General features: G+C 37.4%; 1 long non-coding RNA gene across 2 annotated transcripts in view; it reads right to left on the bottom strand.

Annotated features, from left to right (window-relative positions):
* Positions 1 to 5,752: 5,752 nt before the first annotated feature.
* Positions 5,753 to 18,794, bottom strand: part of LOC102972853 — a 59,301-nt gene continuing 46,259 nt past the window's right edge. For both annotated transcript variants that reach the window (XR_006208042.1, XR_445468.3), the window contains exons 2-4: positions 6,673 to 6,750; positions 6,492 to 6,556; positions 5,753 to 5,966 (exon numbers count right to left, since the gene is read on the bottom strand). This is a non-coding gene — a long non-coding RNA (uncharacterized LOC102972853). The remainder of the gene's footprint in view (positions 5,967 to 6,491; positions 6,557 to 6,672; positions 6,751 to 18,794) is intronic.

The following is an 18,794-nucleotide window of genomic DNA, read 5'->3' on the forward strand; positions in this document are numbered from 1 at the left end:
CCCTACAGCCGCCCGCGCGCGGGCGGATCCGCGAACATTTCAAGAACGAGAACCGGAAGCGGTGAGGGGGCTCTGAGTGCCCGGATTGAGCTCTGATTGCCCGGATTCAGCCTCGGCGTCAATTGGCGGTCACGTCCTCTCCGTGACCTCCTCCAACAGAAAGACGAGAAAAGAAAAATTGTGTGATTAAAGATGATTAAAGTAGAAGACAGGAAATAAAGATTAAGAAATGGATAACTGATTTCCTGGAAAATAAAATTAAAAAGAAAAGAAAAAACCCAAATACGACAATAAATAACAAAACGGTATAAAAGTAAAGCTTTTCTAACACGATAAAATGTTCTCATGTTTTACCAATAGATGCAAACATTCCTAATGTTTCCTAAGTTTGTGAGGGTACCTAGAAAACATCTCAAGAATGATCCGAGGTCTTACCTTTCTCGATCACGTTCTGAAGTTGTGAATTTCAAAAAAAAAGGGAGCAAATCCTGTATCCCTGAGGCTAGGGGAGGAACCCACAAGAATTATCTCTCTCAGAAGAAAACCTGTGAAGCTGGCTTCTATAGAACGTTAAAAGCCATTAAAGGAAAGGTAAAAAACAAAACAAACACTTAAAAATGTTTTGGAAAAGAGTTACCACCAAACCCTATGTTCAGCCAAGTTATAATTCAAGTAAAAAAACAAAAAACACACAAGAGAAATCATCCCTAGTAATGCAGAGGCTCACAAAGGATGTCTTCCAAAGTTCTTCCTGAAACTTTAAACTGTTCAAAAGATCAATCAAAAAGAGACCAAGAAGTGAATCTGTAGTATAAAAAGATGCACACCAAGCACTGAATTCACTTAAATATAATAATAATTGTGAAACAAAAATAAAATATGAACAATGATTGGGAAAGAATAGCTTATTAATGCTAATATGTAATAATTTAATAATAATATCTACCCAAAAACCCCATATTATATGAAAAAAACAGGTAAATAAAAATGGGTACTTAGTGCAGCTGAGTAGCAGCAGCTTCTAGTTCATGACATTGATGATCAGCAAAATACATGTTCAGATAGGCTATTTAAATTTTTTTGTTTATTTATTTTGAGAGAGAGAGAGAGAGAGATGAGCAAGGGAGGGGCAGAGAGAGAGGGAGACAGAGAATCCCAAGCAGGCTCCGAGCTGTCAGCATGGAGCCCAGCATGAGACTCAAACTCACAAACCGGGAGATATGATCTGAGCCAAAATCAAGAGTTGAATGCTTGACTAAGCCACCCAGGCACCCCTACCCCCCCATTTTTTAATTTTAAATTTTAAAAGTAACCTCTAAAATACTGTTTACGGGGGCACCTGGGTGGCTCAGTCAGTTGAGGGTCTGACTTGGGCTCAGAGCATGATCTCATCAAGTTTCATGAGTTCAAGCCCCACATCAGGCTTTCTACTGTCAGAGTAGAGCCTGCTTCAGATCTTCTACCCCACTCTCTCTCTCTGCCCCTCTCTGACTCACTCTCTCTCTCTCTCAAAAATAACTAAACATTCAAATGTAAATCAGGGGTGGGGAAGGGTTCTTGAAAATTGTTAAGCCAAAAAAAAAAAAAAAATTGAACAAAGAAAGAGCAAAGAATAGTCTTTAAAAAGGCAAAGCTTGCAAACATCAAAATAGAATTTACAGAAACCTCCAAACAATATAACAAAATGAAATCAAACATAACATTTATAAAAATAAACACCTATGCTAAAAACCCTTAGACTTGACTACAAAACAAAAGCTAGCCTCCCTAAAGCAAAATGACAAAAAAATTACAAGTAAATATTTGGACAAAATGCAGCAATTAAACCCAAGGAAAAAGAAATTGCCAAATTATATTAATAACAAAAAAGTAGATTTCAACAAAAATTAAATATGCAATATTTTATTTTTGTATGAAGATACAATCTATAATAATGATACTAGAGTCAAGCAATTATACTTCATAATATAAAATACAGGAAGCAAAAACTGTTAAAAATACAAAAAGAAATAATAGAAATACAGTAGGAGGTACATATTTTAATAAAACATTTATAGGCTTTAAAAAGTAAATAAGATTAAAAATTATTTAATAAATCCTAAATATTTAATAATATTATTTAACATATTTATATTGAACTGTATATAAAAATCAGAAATAATGCACTTCTTTCTCAAGTGGAAACTTTTGCAAAAAGTTTTTCATGGAACTTTTGCAAAGATAGTACATATGAGACCCTTTTTAAAAAGTATAAATAAATCAAAAGAAAACTTCAGTGGGGCGCCTGGGTGGCGCAGTCGGTTAAGCGTCCGACTTCAGCCAGGTCACGATCTCGCGGTCCGTGAGTTCGAGCCCCGCGTCAGGCTCTGGGCTGATGGCTCGGAGCCTGGAGCCTGTTTCCGATTCTGTGTCTCCCTCTCTCTCTGCCCCTCCCCCGTTCATGCTCTGTCTCTCTCTGTCCCAAAAATAAATAAAAAAAAAACGTTGAAAAAAAAAAAATTTAAAAAAAAAAAAAAAAAAGAAAACTTCAGAAATTCTACGGTATACATTCTTTGAAACCAATTCAAAAACAACAATAATGACAACCCTACAAATTAATGTCAAAACATTAAACAAAAAATTTCAAATGTTTGAAAATTTATATTAACCTCATAAATAGCTTATGTTAAAATATTAGAATAACAATTGCATCAAGGTTTTAAAGGATAAAACTGCACTAAGGATAAAACTGCATACCAAACACCTGGAAAGTGGTCAATGTTACTGAAAAGAACCATTCATCTTGATTGAAAATGCTTTTATTATTTACAAAGAAGAGTTATGGATTCCATGAAGTGGCAAAGATAGTAAAAAGAGGTCCCATGTATCTTTCACTCCATTTCCCTCAAAGGTATGCTGTCCCTAGTTATAGCACACGATCAAAACCAGGAAATTACATTGAGGCAATGAATATATGTAGTTATATTGTTATATTATCACATGTGTAGATTTGTGTAACTGCTACAACAATCAAGATACAGAATTATTCCTACATACATTCCAAGATACAGAATTATTCCTACTACAAAGATCTCCCTCCTTCTACCTCTTTTTGGTCACGCCCATTCCCCTTTCTGCCACCATCCCTCACCCCTTGGCAACCACTAATCTGTTTTCCATCTCTATAATTTAGTTATTCTGAGAATGTTATGTAATCATACAGTAGGTTGACTTTTTTTTACTTGGCATAATTATCTCAAGATCTATCCAGGTCTTTACATGTATCAATAGTCCATTCCTTTTTTTTCTTCTGGGTGCTGTTTCATGGTGTCGATGCACCAGAATCTGTTTAGCCATGTGCCTATTGATGAACATTTTGATTGTTTCCTTTTTTTTTTTTTTTTGCTGTTATGAATAAATATGAACAATTGTGTACAAAAAAAGGAGAAAAAGGCTAACTGAATCTTGAATTACACAAATTGGAAAGGAGGTACAACAAAGCAATATTAAGAAAATCAGAAGAAACTACTTCTTTTTTAAATGTATAAATTAACAATTTAAAATAAAAATTAAAAAGTAGAATTAATGTAAGAAGCAGTTCTTTGAACATAAAAGAAATCAATCTAAATAACTATTTTCCAAAAAAGAGTAATTTAAAATAAAATCCGAATACAGAAATTTAGAATGAGAAAGGGCATATGGTACAGTACAGAGGTGATTAAAAATAATACTATATATCAGCCTATGCTAACACTCTAAAAATATCAACATACTATACATTTTTTCCTAGGAAATGCAGTTAGTGAAATCGACCCAGAAGACTCAGAAATCATGGGAAGAATTTAAAAGTTAATCAGCGAATCATTTGGCAAAAATGTACCAAATTAAAATAATAAAGTATCATACTGTATAAATCCTTCTGTATAGAATAAAAATACATGATTAGCTTTCCAGCTTATTTTATAATTTTTTGCATAATCTTAATATCTAAATATAAAAATAGGAAAAATAGGAATTCAGGCCAACTTCACATATACATATGCATTTGAAAATTTTAAATAAGGGGTGCCTGGGTGGCTCGGTCGGTTAAGTGTCCAACTTCAGTTCAGGTCACAATCTTGCGGGCCGTGAGATTGAGCCCCATGCCGGGCTCTGTGCTGACAGCTCAGAGCCTGGAGCCTGCTTCAGATTCTGTGTCTCCCTCTCTCTCTGACCCTCCCCCATTCATGCTCTGTCTCTCTCTGTCTCAAAAATAAATAAGCATTAACATTTTTTTTTAAAAAAAGAAAATTTTAAGTAAAATCTTAGGAAATCTATTTCAACATATTTTCAAAATTTTCACTATGACTGCAATATTCATTTTTGTAATATAAGAAAAGCTTATTTTATATTAAGAAGTTTGTTAAGATATCAAATAATAATTGAAAAGAAAAAACTTTCAGCAATACATGCTAAAAGGAATTCGCTAAAATTCTACATATACTCCAACATATTAACAAAAAAAATCTCTATTTTTTTTTAACGTTTATTTATTTTTGAGACAGAGAGAGACAGAGCATGAATGGGGGAGGGTCAGAGAGAGAGGGAGACACAGAATCTGAAACAGGCTCCAGGCTCTGAGCTGTCAGCACAGAGCCCGACGTGGGGCTCGAACTCATGGACCCTGAGATCATGACCTGAGCCGAAGTCAGACACCCAACGGACCCAGCCACCCAGGCGCCCCAGACAAGGAAAATCTCTAAAAGATCACAGCAAGAATTTCAGAATTTCAGAGGCCTCTCATAAATTTGCTACTATGTATCACTATACACACAACTGCATTGTGAACTGAGACCCAACTGACAACCCCAGCTCCTCTGTTAACTGAGTTTACCTGATTCAGACCTGAATCCTCACCTGTATCCATATAAAAATCTGTCCTTAGGAAAGCTTACTGTGGAAACACTGTGCTCTGTTGCCTAGATTCTCCCTTCAAGGAACAGCTTGATGCCCAGATGCTAGGAGTGCTACCAGTAGACAGCCCTTGACTATCAGCCTATGAGGAATTACTGCAAATGCAGAGAAGTGCCTCATCCAAGGTCACACCTTTTCTAGAGTGGCCCTCATTCAACACAGGGATATGAATTGCTGGCCATCCTAACTCAGCTAAGGACCACACGAAGGGCTATTCTGGCTCTGGAGCTCTTTTGGGATCAACAGAGGCCACCATTAGGACCGTATTGAAGCTCAACCTCTTTCTCTGCCCAGTCCTGCTTTTTTTCCCTTCCATTTCACAGGTGTTCTTCTAGAAGGTGCTCCTTAATAAACATCCTTCCAGCTAAATTCCATCTCAGACTCTTCTTCCTAAGGAATCCAACCAATAACATTATGACGTAATAATGTTATTCAGTACGTAGCCCCAGTATTTGTGCCAGGCATTACCTCTTAGGGAAGGGATTTAAAAAGTGTAAGGAACATAGCCTTTTGTTGTCACCTCAGATCTAGAGATGCATCTTTGTTCTATTTTTGATGTGTTGCTCTGAGCCTCAGTTTCTCATCTGTAAAATGTAGAAATCTAAGGGATTTCTACACCCCTTCCGATTCAAAAATGCCTTATGATAAGACGTTCAAACATATTTATTGGATTTAAAACTTTAATGTCCATACATTCATTTAAATACTTTTCTAAACAACATAATAATATAATCACTCAGTAAAAATAAATTGTTGGATAGTTGGAGGTTAAACGTATTTATTCATCAACCACTTACTGAGCAATTATTATGTGCCAAGTTATTGGGATATGTTCTGAAATTAGTAAGACATTGCCCCTACCCTTGAGAAGCTCATGATTTAATGAAAAAAAAAAAGATACATAAAATAGTGTAACAATAATCCATTAAGATAAGGTCAGCAATAAAATGCATTATATTCTGTTGGACGATAGAGGAATGCACTCAACTCTGCCTGAGGGGCACAGAAATGGGTCCCAGAGAGGTTGACAGTCTCTGAAATAGAAAACGAAAGCTGTCCAGAAAGAAAAAGCAATGTACACAAAGATAATCTCTACAATCAGTGGTGTTTGGAGAACAAAGGACATGATTGGGACAGCCAGAAAGGGTTAGCAAATCAGTTTGAGGTTGCTATAGAGCAGTGGCAACTGTCCTTCTAGAGCCACCCTGTGCACTTCCCGTGTGCTCAAGATTATGATTCTCTGGATACAGATTGTGGCCCAGAAATCTGCAAGCCAAGTTGATTGGATTGATTTGCAGATGAGATCTGCAAATTATATTTTAATAAACACTGGAAGCGTTCATACATTCCAGTATGCCCAGGACAGCCTCACTTTTCACCTATTATCCCAGCATAACTAGCAATCATCTTACCATTCACTTTCAGAAGTATGCTTGTTTGCATGATAAATTATTACTGTCATTCCAGTCATACATGTGTACCATGAAGGTGCCCCAGGGACCACAGAGAAGGATATGGGGTAAAAGATGGTTTAAGGAGGGGAGGCTCTGGCCCTTTACCTGATGTAGTTGGATCAATGTCATTCATTGGGCTTCTGCTGGAGATTTCTTCTGAAGAACAAGTTCTGATACAAACAGAAATACAAATGGAAAATCATTGAATGGCTTTAAACATACAATGACAATGCTCAGATGGATAGATGACCTTGATAGAAAGATTGGTCATAGACCATCTTGGTACCTGTGTAGACTATGAAGTAGAATTGGGTGATCCACAAAGGAAACCGTTCAGCTGTCCAATGGAAGCATGAAGGAGGCCCTAAATAAAATAATGAGATCACGAGAAATATGTGAGAAATTTCAAAACTGGCATGATGTGTTAATTAATTTTCAGGACTGGGGTGAAAGATATGGGTGAGTTACAGACGACTCCCATGTGAACATACACCACTAAAGAAGAGACCCCAAGATACACTGCATGAATGCTCTATTATTTAACAGCTTAGGAAAATCTCCTGCAAAGGGCAAAGAGGATTTAGTGCAAAAGGCCAAATCTCTTGCCTACATATACAATAATGACAGCATTTATTCCACTTATAAAAATGTTCTTTTACCTTAAACTTTACTAAGCATTTTTAGATGCTATAGTATAGTCAGACTATACTCAAAAAAATAAAATTATAATGTTGAGGTCCAGAGTCATAATGAAATAAAAATTTACTAGTGTTGTATATAAGTGTTTAATCATAATTCTAAACTGGGTGAACTCAAGATTTGGGGAGCTGAAGATTATAAAATTTTGAGAAATGTCTTATAAAAAAGAGTACTAAATCAGGTTTAGAACTAAATTTTTACTCAGGAAAAGAAGAATGTATAAATTATAAGTTTTAAAAATATGAAAACATCACAAACAAAACCTAGAAAATATATTTATTACCCACTTAACATCTTCCTATAATACCTTTTTCCATATAATTGGCTATATCCTTTTTAATCACCTCTTCATAAGACATGATTTTATATGATTTTCTATAGCATGGTTTATCAGGCTTTGCAATCTTTGCACTATTGCCATTTTGCGCCAGGTAATTCTTTGGTGGGAGCAGCTGGGGGGAGGGGGGAAGAGGAGACAGCCTGCCCTATGAATTATAGGTATTTTTGCAGCATCTCTGGCCTCTACCCACTAGATGCCAGTAGCATCCCCCCAGTTGTGACCATCAAAAATGTCTCCAGACACTGTCAAATATTCCCTGTGAGGAAAAATATCACACCCAGTTGAAAATCACTGATCTGTAGAAAGAAGGGAAAGGTAGTGCCTTAGTCAACTTGGGCTGCCTTAACAAAATGCTTTAGATGGAGTGGCTTAAACAACAGAAATTTTCTCACAGTTCTGGAGGCTATAAAGCCCAAAATCAAGGTTCTGACAGGGCTTGGTTTCTGGTGAGAGCCCTTTGTCTGGCTTTCAGCTAGCTGCCTTTTCATTGTGTCCGTACATGGCTGAGAGGCAGGATAGGAAACAAGAGAAAGAGAGCAAGCTCTGTGATATCTCCTCTCATGAGGATGCAAATCCTACCAACCCATTCTTATGACCTCATTTTTATTTTATTTGCCTTCCCATAGGCCCTATATCCAAATACAGTCATATTGATGGTTAGGGCTTCAACATATGAAATTTGGGGACAACACAATTCAATAGAAAATAGATAATAAGTAAGTCTTTTCTCTAGTATGGTTCAGTAAAATAAATAAATAAATAAATAATAATAATAATAATAGCATTTTGGAAAAGTTTCTATAAGCTTCATGACTCATTTGATAATAGTTAATTTTATAATTGTCAAATTTGAGAAAATATCAAGTTTCCTTCATAAAAAGCCTATAATATTTCAGGACATTCCAAGTTTTCTGGAACAATGATTAATCTTACATGCTTTTTTGAATTAATGATGCTTATTTACTAGTTTATCACAGATGCCCTCATTGGTATGGCATATTACAAGTTTTATGTTTCTGTTGTCAATGTCACATCAGCAAAATAATTAATAAGACATATGCCTACGTCTAGTTGGGGCAAAAGGTATTTCAGACAGGGAAAAGATAATAAGCAAAGGTTTGCCCTAGGAATGAGAGAATCTGTATGGGTAGCGTGTGGTATGTAGGTAGGGTGGTAGTGGATGAGAACATTGGCAAAAATGCTCTGAAGTCAGGAGGGGAGGTGGAAAATATTGCAAGGTGCTGGCAAGTGACTAAAACTAGATGGCCGCAATCTGAAATTCGGGTTAAGGAGTCAAAGATTGGTTGATGGAGCACTAGGCATATAAAAAGGCAACATGATGTGGGTGAAGATCATGAGCATCAGACCCATTAGCCAAACTTCAGTTTAAAGAAAAAGCTGACACAAACTCACCTGTGAAATCTTTAACGGTGTCAGTTCGTGTCCTCTGAGGTGGACACCAGGTTGAAATTCGATGTACAAGAGATTTCTTGGGAAGAATGCCCATAGAAGACAAAAAAGAGAAAGGACAGAAGATAGAACCTTCGAATGTGAGGAGGACCTGACACCTGCAGAAAGAAAGACAGAATGGAGGAGAACTGGCTGCAGGTCAGCTCTGAGAAAGTCGAGGCTCCAGGGCAAAGACAGCTTATTCTGCAATGGGCAGAAATGGGCCGGCTCTAGAACTCAGACCGTGCAGACTCATTGGCTAGGGCAGCCCTGGGAAAGCACGGTTTTGGTGTGATGCTGAAGGTGCGGAGGCTGGAGGAAGGCAACAGGTTCTCTTGAAGGGATATCTGAGCTTTGCACCTTCAAGGCTGCCTACTAGCCATGGCTTACTCATAGAAGTAATTGCTATGCACATAAATCTGTGCCAGTAAACTGCAACTAAATGTATCTCACTCACATTCTACTTAGCCAGATCAAAAATACGTCCTGGCCCACTGCGACATGAGTAGAAATACGACAGATTGGAAGATGGAGTGAAATGACACAATGGGTATCATTGGTTGCAGTTAAAATATCTTACTTTTGCAAATTTACAAAATCATATGTCTCTGTGAACACATTACTGAAGCCCCTGCCAGGGCATCGGAAGGGGCCCACGCAAACGAAGACCTGGAAACTTAAGATTCTTTAGCTTCACATGAATCTACTTCTGTTTCTAGGGGTGGTGGTGATTTTTTTATTGGACATGCACTAGCATGGAAACCTAATCCCACTCCCAAATCCCCAAAGCTCTCAGATCACTAAAACTAGCATAGAATGAGTAGATCTAGAAAAAACGAAAGAGCTGTCCCTCTTCTAGAATACAAAATCACCAAGTTCAGTTGGACCAGGGAGTTCTCATTTTTCAACTTGGTATAGAGGTCAAACTCTAAAGGTGGAGTGAGGAAGTTCAAGGTGGGGGCAGTTCTCAATATGATGTATATAAGAGCTCCAGATAAGGGAAGTCCACATAGGACAATGTAAAACAAAAATAACCAAAAGTGGGATGCAAACCCTGTTAAAGGGCTGCCAGGATCTAAAAGGGTGACCCAGAGCCATAGTCAACAGTTAGGGCTAGCCTCTAGACTTAGGCACTGGGGCAGAACATTAAGGAGAACACCAGGAAGCCAGACCTCCTTGTCAGCAGCCTGACTTTATTAGTGCATCATGAGGGTGGGAAAACTGCATTGTGAATTCACTATCCCCAGATGTCACTGGGGAGGAAGGAGCTGCTGAAACATTACTACCCATTCCCCTTCGGCCTAGGAATTGAGCCTGGGAAGACAGGCCTTTATTACCCATACCTAGGCAGAGCAGGGGAAGGAAGACAGGTAACGAATGGGGAATTACATCCATGCTGGGCATCCAAGCCTCAGAGCTCTAAATGTCCTAATAACCACCTCCAAGCTGTCAAGATACAAATAAAAGGAAAGCCTAGCCAAGATGAGACCCTGAGAGACACAGAAAAAGAGTTACCAGAGGAGGATAAAAACAGCAATCGTGCGTGTGTGCACTAACACATGCACTTTACTGGTACAAAATGAGATGCAAGCAAGTCTGAAAATAATCCTGGAGGAGAGATCAAGAGGAAAATCAAGATAACAAGAGAAATGGCAAAAAGAGACCTCAGGAGGGTCACAGACAAGTGGCCCTTTTGCAATTGCATCATTTGTATAAAATCCAGGGGTAAGCAGCAAAACCGGCACATCCCTCAGTTTAAAAATCTCTTTCTTAAACAGTTAATTTGTGTCCCAGGTTTCTGGTTATTGGTCTCATGTTACCCCTAAAAAATAATTTAGAACCTATGAGTGGGCTGAAGGAATTAAGGATTCTCTCCAGCTATAAATTATTTATCACCTTATTCCACTTTCTCTTTACCTTCATTGGGATGCTTCCAAATTGACAAAGAAACCTATTTACTGTTAATTGATTACCACTCTAAATTCATTGAGATTGCAGCAGTAACAAGCATTTCAAGTAGTTTGGCTGGGATTAGCTGTATCACATCACAGAAGAGGAGGTGAGAGACGGCTACCACAGGTTCTCTCCACTGACAGTGGACTTCCAATTCCAAGTACACATGCTTCGGAATTCAATACAACAGTCTTAGTTTGTCTGAAAGACAAGCTAAAGTATAGAGCTTCATCTTTGCAGCACAAATGATGGTCAATGGGAATTAAATCAGGAAGAAAAAAAAAGAACGGTCTACTACACATTAAACTTACTAAAAATAGATTAAAAATTCTTGATAACATATCTGTTGATAGCATTAGAAAAGGTTTTCATTTTTATTCAGTTCTGGCTTCCCAAATATAATAAACATGAAATTCTAAAGCAAATACATGCAGCAGAATCTAGTGTTGCATGGGAATAAGGAAATATTCTACACCAAGGAAATGTGCTCTAAGGAGATGTATTTTATTTCACAATATTTTTCCAGAAATGACTTGTTCATATTATCCATTCAATACTAATGTTTTACTGTTGAAATTGCTATTCCCCAAAATTGAGAGTATTTCTTACCAAAGCCACAGTTAATTGTAATAAAGCCAGGGGTCAGGGGTGGAAGAGCAATCAGAGAAAAAAAATAGTTAAAATGAATATACTTAAGAACTTTGACTCAATCTACAAGAATGACAATTTCTATCATAAATATTAACATCAATTTATTCATTCAACCAATATGAACTGAATTCCTGGCTCAAGCCAAACATGATTCCAACGGTAAGCAAATCTGAGAAAAAACTCTGTCCTCATGGACCATACATGCAAAGCAAGATGGAGGGTGTTGTGAGGAAAACAATAAGCAAACTTATACAGTATTAAGCTGTGATCAGTGCTATGGAGGAAAGAGAGCTGAAGTACGGGGATAGGGTTGCAATTTTATAGTGAGTGGTCAAGAAAGACTTTGTGACAAGGTGATTATTTTAGCAGAAATGTCAAGGTGTAGAAAGAAGCTATTTGTCTATCTCGGAGAAGAGAATTCTACGCAGAAAGATTAGCAAGTAGAAAAGCCCTGAGATGGCAGTTTGTTAGCATGTTGGAGGTATTAAAGTGGTTGGTGTGCTAGAGCAAAGAGGGTGTGAGAGAAAAGTCAGCGATGATGTCATCAGAGTTTGGATCAAGCAGGGTGTGGGCAACCACCATCCAGACTTTGCCTCTTCCCTTGTGAATGGATGGGTCTGGCTCCTCTGAGAAGAATGGGAACAAAGAAATCCGGAGGAAGGAGAGAGAGAAGTATTCAGGAGGTTATCAGAGTAGCACAGGCAAAAGATGTTTCTGAGAGATTTCAGTGCCTCCACTTTGCAACAGTTCAAAGACAGGACTGACAGACCTCTGGGTGTCAATTTCCATAGAGAGGCAGAAGTTGAAGATAGCTGAGGTTCATGTCCTAGAGTTGCCATTTATTAAGAAGGGAAGACCGTAGGGGAAGGTGGGCAGATTTGAGGCAGGGAAATTAAGAGTTCTATTTTGATCATATCAAAATCGAGATGACAATTAGCTATCTAAGGGGAGATATGCGTGCATGTGTGTGTGTCTCTTACTGGTCATATTACTGAGAAAAAAATCACCATTGCTGCTAGTAGGATTGAATCATGGATTAAATTTAAAAAAAAAAAAAAAAAAAAAAAAAGCCAAAGGAGGAAATGGCTGAGGCATCAGAGAAACACTGAAGGACTATTGAACTGAAATAGCTAAAATGCCAAAATGTCACCAGCTGAATGATCTTAGGGTGTCAAACAACTTTTCAGGGGCCCAGAAGTCTCTCCTGTCTAAAATAAAGAAGGATGACTAAATTCCATGAATGAATGATTCAGCCCTTCCAAATTCAAAGAGGATGTAAATCCTCCCAAACTATTCCCCACAAATAGAGCCCTCTTATCCACCCCAGGAAAAGAAAAAAAAAAAAAAAGCTATTGTGTAGATGACAAGTCTCCTCCTTTGGGAATTTGACTTGTGTTAAGGCCGATCTTTGCAGAGGCTGCACAATGTAGAGTGAGAAATGTGCAAGCTTCAGACTCAGCACGTTCCAATCCTGGCTCTTGTGGCAGGAGCTCTGTAACCTCGCTCAGATCTCCCAAATTCTGCCCAAGAGTCCTTATTTACAAAAGAAACCAAAGAATACTGTTCTCACAAAGTTGCTACAAAGATATAAAAATTAAAGAATTTAACACCATGTAATGTGGTATATAATGAAATGGGATTTAGACTCCACTATATGATTTAGAACATACCATAATATTTAGTTCCCTCCTTTCTTTTTCCTATCTCCCCACTCCGCACTCCACAGCTTGAAGGAAGCTGGACGAGAACCAAGCCCTTTAGTGTCAGGATTTGATTAGTCACGTAGCTGAATGAGTGAGAGCTCTCTCAATGATATGAATTAATTTACACAGTGGGGAGGCCAAGAGAACTACGTTTTTAAGCATCTACTATATGCAAGGTATTTTGTAAACACTGCTCAAATTAATCTCCATAACAAATATACAAGGTAAATATTTTCATCCTATTTTATAAATAAGGAATTGGAGGCTCTAAAAGGTTAAGTAATTCAAGTAATTCACACAAGATCATGCAACCAGTAATTGTTCTCATCCATGCTTGATTCTGCAATGTCTTTCGCTCCCTTGATGCTGCTTCCCACCCTTGCTGGGTGCCTAGTGTTGTATTGAAACATGGTGGTGGGACCAGGTCTCCAGACTAAGAATAGCCTGTGAACATGACCTGTCTAGACTTATGCCTGTCTGTGCCTCTCTCTTCTCTGAGTCCCGCCTGCCACTGTGCTCTGTCTGTACTTCAGTTTTTATGATCAAAGCCCTTCTTTAAATCAATGTTATTCCTGATCAGTCATCTAAGCATGTCTGTAGCCAGCAGCCTGGCCTGCAAAGTGATCTCCTTTGACTACTGTTATTCAACTTTGTAGAAACCTAGAAGTCATCTTTAAGTTTTCCCCCTAAGTCACTGCTAACATCCAATCCATCATCAAGTACTGGGTCTCTGTGTCCAAAATATCTCTCAAATATTCCCACCTCTATTTCTGTAACCATCAACCTACTTCTGGTCACCACTAACCAGTCATCTGGATTTCTCCCATTTTTTCTCTTCCCCAAACCCAATCTATTCTCCACTTAAACAAAGTAAGATTTTAAAGTGGAAACGAATGATGCATACCCCTTTCCTTTCCTTTCAAACAACGTCCTTAGCTTCTCACTTCTCCTCCAATAACATCCTTACCCTTTTCAGGAACATGCACTTAGCCACAAGCCAGCATGACCTGGCTGTGGCTCTCACTTTTACCCTTCATGCACCAGCCACAGTGGTTTCCTTTCACTTCCAGGGGAGGCAAGGCTCCCTTTTCTCTGAGATGTCCTGCTCCTTCCCCTCCTTCTCAGATGCCGCGTTCCTTGTCATCCTTCCAGTTTCTGCATACATGTTACCGCTCTATTTCTATACTCATTTCCATTGCTTTATAACAACTGCAGTTTGTAATTGCATCTAGTTGACTGCCAAAAGAAGAGCCTTCCAGGTAGAGGTAAGAGCAGCCACAAACATGTGCAAGGGTTCTGATCAGAGGCGAGAAAGAGCTATGTAGATTCAAGAAATATGCTGAAAAAAAAAATTTTTTTTAAACACAAACTTTATGACAGACTGTGGACTCCATGGCGGCAGAGCCATCCTGTCTTATTCGCCAATTTACCAAGCCTTATAGGAATAGTGCCTGATACTTAAGAGTCACCTGGTACACATGCAGGACACGACTTATCACCTTTGAAATCAAGTGTAGCAGTCACTCTGGACATTACTGATTAATATTTACTCAGTTTAATCTCTTTTTCTCAACAGCACAGAAAATAGGTGGCATTCTAGGCAGAAACATGTATCTAACCACCTCACATACGCATGGTTTATTTGTAGTCACTGGCTCTTATCTGTGCATAATTTTGTTATCTTGGTTCAGACTTAACTTCCATTTAATGAATCCATGACTCATTTTTTTTCTCTCTACTGTGACTCTCCTGAGGCTTTGTTTTCCATAGGCTGTGGGTTGATCTGAAATGTCATGTGGTCTCATCTTGACTGAAGTGTCATTCACAAAAATAAGTATCTTGGCATTTCCTTGTCTGAGCTGCTACCTTGACAAAGACCTTACAAATATTTTATAAATATTTACTGATGGTATGATAAAAATCATAGGATCTAATAAGCCTGCCTTTTTATTTAGTGAAATTTATTTCAGAAGTCTGCATTTATTCAACCTAAAATTGTTATATGTATAATGAGATTTGCATTAATTTTCAAAAATCCCAGGTAAGAACTTATAAAGTGGTGAGTAGTACATTCAAAAATTATGCTCAGTTAAGAATAAGTCCAATGTGAACATTAAATGACAGTTTTGTTAAATGCCTATTTAATATCTATATCTGTGTTAAATTATTTCACATATATCTTTACTCTTATAGAGACGATATTATTATTATTTTTTTAGAGAAGATATTATTATCCAACTTTTGCAAAAGAAAAAACTTAGGCTCACTGAGATCAAGACAATTTTTTCAGTGGCATAGAGCTAGTAACTCACAGAACCACAACTGGAATCTCATACAAGAGTCAATTTAATGAATGAAGATCTTAGTGTTTCAACTGTGTGTGGGGGGAACTAAAATGTAAGTAAAGATATCTAGTTTTTTAAAAATTTTTTAAAGTTTATTTATTTATTTTGAGAGAGAAAGAGAGAGGGAGAATGAGCACAAGCAGGGGAGGGCCAGAGAGAGAGGGAGAGAGAGAATCCCAAGCAGGTTCCACACTGCCAGTGCAGAGTCCAATGTGGGGCTCGCACCCATGACCAGGATACCGGGAGATCATGACCTGAGCTGAAATCAAGAGTCAGAGGCTTAACCGACTGAGCCACCCAGGTGCCCCAGATATCTAATTTTTTAAATGATCAGACTCATCACCCATTGCAGCACTAATACTGCAGGAAAAAAAAACAAAAACAAAAACAAAAACAAAACCCTCTAAATTCTCTGTGGCGTACAGCCATAAGCATTTGTGTCTTTTCATTTATGGTCCTATGTGCCAACTGAGTTTGGGTGACCTTGGCTGGTCTCACTTAAATTGTTCTGTGTTTGACTGGACTCCAACTGCAGGTAAAGTTCAGATCTGTTCTTTTTTTTTTGTTTTTTTTCTCATCATTTTGAGGCAAGAAGTACCTGGGGCAGGCAGCAAAGCACAAGAGACTAAACCAAATGGCAACAAATGGAAACACATTTAAAGTTTCAGCTTACTTCTACATTTCATTGGCCAAAGCAAGTCACATGGCCAGGTCCAAAATTAAGTGGACAAGGAATTCTACCTAATGGACTATGTGAGGTACTATAATAATACATAGTAAAAAACATGTATGTGTATACCTATAATATGAAGAAAGTGAAGAAATGGAAACAATACTACAATCTATCACAGCATTCATACTTCCTAGTCTTTGAATTCAAGGAACAATCTTGGACCCAGTTAATTAAAAGTGATATAAAATGAATAAATTAGATCAAACCTTTTAAAATTAATTTACTGACAAAAATGCTTTTTCTAAGACATGTGTTTATGTATAAACCTAAAGATAAATGGGTACAACTGTCTCAAGAATATTATGAAACAGAATATATCAAAAATAGAAACTAGCAGTTCCCAAACTCCCATAAGCAAAGAAAAATTGATGAACAGCAAGAGTCATTTTTAAACCTGTCATATTAACAGCCATTAGCTACTAAAATTTATCATTAAATTATAGGTATTAGTTTATAGGTCTCACCAGTAGAAAGATACGAAAGATCAATGCAAAAATAATAAGATTCTATTTAATATGATGGGCTGAAGGAAAGTGTTCAATTCATGAGTATGGAAAAGGCTAGGAAATATCTTGATAAAGTTGTTCATATTGCACTGTCTCTGAAAAATGTAAGAAAGCTACAATTTACAAAAGATGATCAAAGATCTTAGGTAACATGTTTAAATGCTAGAAAATGAAGAGAGAAAGAAAGAAACATGAGCACAAAATCACTCAGTCTCTTAGGCCAATCAAAGTGAGAGCAAAAATTATAGAAGCAAAAACCCCACAAAATGTTAATATGAATACCTTTAATTGAATCACATTTCATGTCTGTTGTTAAACTAAGAATAAACAAACAGATAAGTGAAAATATTTATCACTGCCATTTGCTGAACATCATTTCAGACATATTGTGCACATCCCATCTGTATAAAAGAAAGGAGGAAGGAAGGAAGGAAGGAAGGAAGGAAGGGGAGAATAATTTCCCAACACTACAACTACACCAATGCTACTTTTTAAAAAAACTATTAAATTTTCTTTGAATCTACCAGAAGAAGAAAAAAATGTAACTAAAGGAAATGCTGAACTATTTTCACATTTTCTTTACCACAGAGATATTAATATTTAAATATTAAGAAATTAGTTCTAAATTTTTAAGAGGTTGGAATCATTATGCTATTTAACAACATGTGTTAACTTTAAAAGTACATACAAATGCCTTGCTACAAAAGATGAAGAAATTAGTCCACTTTTAATTCTTTCCATTTCCAGAGTAAAAACAATAATAATAATGAATGGTATTTAATTATTTCATCATGGTTTATAACATTTACATATACATTTTCCTACCACTTCTTCCACTGGCTGAAGCCAAACATAATGACCTTCTTATAATTCCTTATTCCTGCCAAGATCACCCCTGCCTTAGATTCCTTTTACTTACTTTTCCCCCTTTCTGGAAAACTCTGGCCCCAAATATTTGCCAGGCTGTCGTCTTGCTGTCAGTCAGGTCTCAGTTCAGATATCACCCTCTCAAAGACCATAGATCCTCAAATACTCAACAGAGATCACCTTGTTTTATTTTGGAGCATTTATCACGATTAGAAATTATCTTCTTGAGCACTTTATTTTCTGTCTTCCCACACTAGCATGTAAATTCCATGATATCAGGAATACTTTGTTTACCACTTCCATGCAGGACAGTGACACGTTGGTGGAAATCACTTTTCTCCAGATTTCAGAAGACTTGTGCCAGATGCCAGCAAACACTCTGGTCTCAAGCTAGGCATCAAGGATTTGACGGTTATGCTTCATGTTTTGCAGTTTGGGATTGTTTATCCTCGTCGCACTGTTGATGGTTTTTTACAGCATTCACCTTTATTTGTCTTTTTCTTGCGGTTCCTGGCTTTGATGCATTTTTAGAGAGGAAGTTTAACTAAAATCCTTCCACATCAACATCAGCAATTTGCATCTGCATACACAGTAAATATTTTAATTCTCCAATTTGTCTGTGTAAGACTGAACTTAAAAGGAGGAGATGCTAATGGGAGCTAAACATTGTGAACCACCACTGCCATTGAGAGTTGCCTTTGGAAATCTGATAAAGCAGATACACTCTTTCCTCCATAAAAAATGAATAGGCAGACTTTTATAGGCAGACTCACAACTACAGTGTCCTGAAAGCCCATTCATGGACTTCTCGGAGAACCATGGACCACGCATAAGGAGCCCTGAATGAATGTGGATTTTAGGTCAGATTTCTCCAATTAACATTTTGAACCTCTTTCAATGCACACATAATATTTTTTTCAATAATCTGAATTTTCCAAGGCAAAAAAAACTCTGCCACACCCCGCCAGGAATCTTCTATCTAATTATATCTACGACAATATGTTAATATCGGTAAGTGTTAAGAACAGTGCCTGGCACATATTGAGCACTATATGTGTTTGACAAATACATCAAATAAGTAAAAACTGTTTTGAAATAACCCTGATCCTCTTTGTAGCTGCTCAAGATAGATCGGTGTTTCGTGGCATAGTTACTAGTGAAA

This window comes from Panthera tigris, chromosome A1 (genome assembly GCF_018350195.1).
Source record: "Panthera tigris isolate Pti1 chromosome A1, P.tigris_Pti1_mat1.1, whole genome shotgun sequence".
Taxonomy (NCBI): Eukaryota; Metazoa; Chordata; class Mammalia; order Carnivora; family Felidae; genus Panthera; species Panthera tigris.